The sequence below is a fragment of the Podarcis bocagei genome (genome assembly GCF_964188305.1).
Source record: "Podarcis bocagei genome assembly, chromosome: 2".
NCBI classification, from domain to species: Eukaryota; Metazoa; Chordata; class Lepidosauria; order Squamata; family Lacertidae; genus Podarcis; species Podarcis bocagei.
The window spans coordinates 77,145,744-77,151,208 of NC_138126.1; the positions used below are offsets into that span (position 1 = coordinate 77,145,744).

Consider the following 5,465-nt stretch of genomic DNA (forward strand, 5'->3'; position numbering starts at 1 on the left):
CACATTTTAATATTCCAGGTGGAGTGGGACATTCCTTTGCCAGTGACATTTGTTAGAGAAAACATCCAAAGTCCAACTGACTCCTGAGAGATTTGGTGCTATATATTTCTCACAGAGTCCAGTGCTACACAGATGTAATGCGATGTCTGCCTCATATCTCAGATCTTAGCAACTTGAGGTTTGACATTTATTTTCTCTCCCTGGTATGTAGCTGCATTCAAATAAATCAAATTCAGCTGAAAACAAGTTTTGCAAAATTTTACATCTGTAATTATCAATCATAGCTGGAATGACACTCCTGTGAGACTCTCATTGTGTTGAATAATATCCTGAATAGTGTAACTAAGGATTACCAAAATTGGAAATGTTTGGGATTGAAGACATTCAGGAAAACTTTGGCCTGTGGAGTTTAAGACAGATAATATCTAGCTACGAACAGAAAAGGTATTATAGGAAGATTTGCTGTAGACCATGAGGCACAATTGAAATGTCCAATTAAAATAAAAGAGAATATAAGCTTACGTGTGGCTACTGAGAAGCAATACTTCGCTGAATTCGGTGGGGCTTTTTCACAGCTGTGTATGGGATTGCAGCCTAACTGAGATATTCATAGGGATCAGGGTCCCGCCCCTCCAAAAATGTTGTTTTAGATGTGTTATGTCATTCTCCAATCCTGGCCAATGAAGAAAAGCTAATTAATGGAACAAACAAGGAAATAAATACGTTGTTCACTGAGAACTGGATATGTTTTATTTTTATTTTATTTATTTGTTGGGAAACCCTTTTATTTACACGAGAGACACAACTCTTCCCAAATCCCCTTACTTCAGAGGAATGAACCGAGAGGAGTAGGTGGCCCCAATTCCAGGTCGGCCGTGCTTAACGGGCTTGTAAGTGATGGAGAACTCTCCCAAAGAGTGGCCAATCATTTCAGGCTTGAGTTCCACCTGGCTGAAGGTCTTCCCATTGTACACGCCAACCATGCTGCCCACCATTTCCGGAAGGATAATCATGTCTCGCAGGTGGGTCTTGACCACCTCAGGCTTCTCCATGGGCAGGGCCTCTTTCTTGGCCTTGCGCAGCCGCTTGAGGAGGGAGTGCTGCTTGAGGCGCAGGCCGCGGTTGAGCCACCGGCGCTGGCGGGCGCTGTATAGCTGCATCAGCTTCTCGTAGGACATGTCGAGGAGCTGGTCCAGGTCAACACCCCGACAGGTGAACTTCCGGAAAGTATGGTTCTTCTTCTGCTCCACTTCCGCCATCTTGGCCGCAGTCTCCTCCAGGAAAAGCAACTGGATATGTTTTATGAAAAAATGATGTGTAGGAGAAGGGGGCAAATCAGCTGGGCCAATGACACATTTTGACGTGTGTCTCTGTGTTTGAGTGTGCATGTGCCCCCAACCTTCTAAGTTGTGGGGGCATATCTATTAAGTTCAGAAGTCTACTCACCCTCTTGCTGAAATGAAGCAGATAGTTTTTAAGAGCTGACAGCTGATTAATTATAACTGACTAACCATCTACATTACTGGCACGTGGGTGGCGCTGTGGTCTAAACCACAGAGCCTTGGGCTTGCCGATCAGAAGGTTGGCAGTTTGAATCCCCACAACGGGGTGAGTTCCCATTGTTCAGTCCTAGCTCCTGCCAACCTAGCAGTTCAAAAGCATATAGATAAATAGGTACCACTCCGGCAGGAAGGTAAACGGCGTTTCTGTGCGCTACTCTGGTTTCACCAGAAGCAGCTTAGTCATGCTGGCCACATGACCCGGAAAAACTTTCTGCGAACAAACGCCAGCTCCCTTGGCTAGTGAAGCGAGATGAGCACCACAACCCCAGAGTCATTTGCAACTGGACTTAACTGTCAGGGGTCCTTTACCTTTTTAACCATCTACGTTAATTTGCATTTAAATAAATTTGCCCATTCCCGCAGGAAAACATCCTTAGGCTATACTCCTATAACCACTTACGTGGGAGTAATTCTCATTGTACTCATGCTTTTGAAGACTTGCATAAGTTTGTGCTGTTATTGAAAGAAGTGTGAAAGGGCATATAAACAAAGGTTTAGCACTCCGAGGCAGAACATATGCTTTAAATCATAGACTCATAGAATTGAAAGGGACCCTGAGGATCATCTAGTGTAACCCCATACAATGCAGGAATATGCAGTTGTCCCTTACGGAGCTCGAACCTGCAACCTGAGCACCAGAGCACTCTGCCCATCTGTGATTCCCAGCAACTGGGATTCAGTGGCATGATGCCTCTGACAGTGGCAGTAGAACACCTGGCATCTCCAGGTAAGCCTGGGAACAGCCCCTGCCTGAAACTTTGGAGAAACCCATTGCCAGTCAGTGTAGAGCCTACAGCAGCACTGAGCAAGCTAGACTGGGCACAAAGCTGGTTCCTGTGCCCCACTCATTGTGAGCTCTCCTCTAAAACTCTAAAAAATTCCCCCTTCCATTTCATCCGCTGAAGCAACTGATCAATATAGCTATGCACATGTACTTGGGATTAAGCCACTGAGAGGCCCTCACAGTCCTGACAAAACAGTGTGTGTCAATAAGAAGTCCCAGAGAAACGAGGTTTCTGCTGCGTCAGAGAAGGGTATGCGTCTTGCCATTGCCCCTATCCTTACAGAAGCACAGTGGACTGGGAAGAAGGGGCAGATTTGACTGGGACTACTGAAGTATAAAGCTGCAGTCATTTCTGGGCTCAGCGTTTGGGAAACGGGAGAACATGCTGTTTTTGAATTAGTGTGCAACATGCCTTTGATTTGCTCCAGTGTATTGATTTGCTGCTGGTGGCAGAGAGGAAACTCTGTTCTCTGCAACGCTACCAGCTTTTCATCCTTCTCATCCCTATCTGGAAAATGTCTTGTGGTTCCTGACCATTGGCTGTGCTGGCTGGGGCAGATGGGAATTGCCACAACATCTGGAACCTGTTGTGGTGGCTGGTCTAGTGGGGCAAATGAGGCACTGCCCCAACTGTGTGCCCAGCCAGCCCCCACCTACCTGCTTCTTACTTTCTTCTTCTTCTTCTTCTTCTTCTTCTTCTTCTTCTTCTTCTTCTTCTTCTTCTTCTTCCTCCTCCTCCTCCTCCTCCTCCTCCTCCTCCTCCTCCGTCTCATGGTTGCCCCTAACTCACAATTATGGGTAGAGTTTTTTTACTCTGTCTTCCACTGGCACTGACTCCCGCTTCTGTTTTACACTCCCCCCCCCCCCCGCTTAGGTGTCCCCCATCTGCTTTCTTTGTCCATTTCCAGTAACTGTCACCTAGCATCTTTTGATTGCGATGGCATCCCATGCTGGCTATTTTTAAACGTGGCTTTTCTTGTGATTTGTTTGCATCCAGGCCACAGCAAAAGCTGTCACAGCAAATGTAAGTACATGTGTCATTTCCTCTTCCAGTTCTCCCGGGCTGCCGTCTTTGCAGTCCAAATCGGATGGAAGAACTGTTTAGCTTCCTTGCTGGTGAGATTTGCTTAGTGGATTTGCTGTTTGCCTGGGGGCGTGGAGCATTTCCTTTAGAAAGGGTGTTGAGAAGGAAGCTTTCTATTTATGTACCAGCTAGCTGTACTGCAGGTGGTAAACCTTACAGCGTATAAATTTTCCCCTGCTGTAACATCTTAGAGGTCGGCAGCACCCTCTTCTGGGCTTAATCCAAAGGCTTCTGACTTACTGAGATGTTAAGCATGACAGTACCAAAAAATAAAATAAAAAAATCTAAATGTCTTTTTCAAGGCTGGTGACTGCCTCTGTACTGCCCCCTTCTGGATCTTCCTCCTTGCTTTACTTCAAAAATATAAATTATTTTCCACTCCAGCAAATGCTAGGAAGCTACCGTGACTCTGTGTCCCTTTGCACCTTATAACATAATGGTGGGCCTTTAAAATGTTTCATGTGTACATGTAAAAATGTACATTACCACCATGATTGATGTGTGCTTAAAGGTAAAGGTAAAGGGACCCCTGACCATTAGGTCCAGTTGCAGACAACTCTGGGGTTGTGACGCTCATCTCGCTTTACTGGCTGAGGGAGCTGGCGTACAGCTTCTGGGTCATGTAGCCAGCATGACTAAGCCGCTTCTGGCGAACCGGAGCAGCTCATGGAAAAGCCATTTACCTTCCCGCCGTTTACCTATTTATCTACTTGCACTTTGACGTGCTTTTAAACTGCTAGGTTGGCAGGAACTGGGACCGTACAATGGGAGCTCATCCCGTTGCGGGGATTCGAACCGCCGACCTTCTGATCGGCAAGCCCTAGGCTTACAGATATGTTATTTGGATGCACTTGAAGTTGGGAGCAGTTCCCATTGCCCGAAAAAGGGTTTATGCATCAATGTACTGTGGGAATTCATCCTAATGGTAGTAATTGAGCCTCTGGCTATGTTGCCCTAGGGCGATTCCAGGGCAGAATCCATTTAGTGCTGCTGAGACATTGCTTTTCTCCATTTAGCTGGAAGCGGAATGAAAAAAGCGGATGTCCTGCACATGACTTAATAGCACACCGCAATGTCCTTCCCCCATGGGCACGTCTTTTAGTAAGGTCTGCTCATACGTTAGTCCAGTTCAGCCAATGTCCTTCTTAATGCCAAGCCTCCTGTTTGTAAATCCAGCTGCTGCTTAGTACTTTCTTCTTTTTTGTGTGGATCCAGCTGGGGAAATAGTGAGGAATTCCCCACCCCAGTTTGGCCCTTGAATGGCCTCTCTAAATTGCCCCGTGTCATTTTCTCTTCCTGTGTTGCTGAGTGGGTGGGGGGGAAGCTTTATCTACTGACTTTAGCTTCATTGTTTGTTCTCCCCCCCCCTTGTTTTAATGGCAAAATTTCACTCTAGCAATAGCAAAATAGTACTTTCAAAAGAAAAAGAGGACATCAATAATGAAACCCCCCCATCCGTCCCCATCCCACCAGGAAAGGAACTGCAGCACCCAGTGTCCATGGCTCAAATAAATTGAGGAACAGCTACTGTGGTTAGGTAAAAGGTAAAGGTAAAGGGACCCCTGACCGTTAGGTCCAGTCGTGGCTGACTCTGGGGTTGTGGCGCTCATCTCGCTTTATTGGCTGAGGGAGCCGGCGTACAGCTTCCGGGTCATGTGGCCAGCATGACTAAGCCACTTCTGGTGAACCAGAGCAGCGCACAGAAACGCCGTTTACCTTCCCGCTGGAGCGGTACCTATTTATCTACTTGCACTTTGACGTGCTTTCGAACTGCTAGGTTGGCAGGAGCAGGGACCGAGCAACAGGAGCTCACCCCGTCACAGGGATTTGAACCGCCGAACTTCTGATCGGCAAGTTCTAAGCTCTGTGGTTTAACCCACAGCGCCACCCGCATCCCTCCGTGGTTAGGTAGGAAGCTGCAATTCTGGCATTCCCCAAAAAGCACCAGAGCAGGGATAGTCAAAGTAGTGTCCTCCAGATGCCATTGGAGCACAGTTCCTATCATCCCTGGACATTACCCATGCTGGCTGGGGCT

General features: G+C 47.1%; 1 pseudogene across 1 annotated transcript; it reads right to left on the reverse strand.

The window, feature by feature from the left end:
• Nucleotides 1-746: 746 nt before the first annotated feature.
• Nucleotides 747-1,296, reverse strand: LOC308582204 (small ribosomal subunit protein uS19 pseudogene; annotated as a pseudogene). The gene has a single exon. The product of its transcript is annotated as a small ribosomal subunit protein uS19 pseudogene (transcript).
• Nucleotides 1,297-5,465: the final 4,169 nt, after the last annotated feature.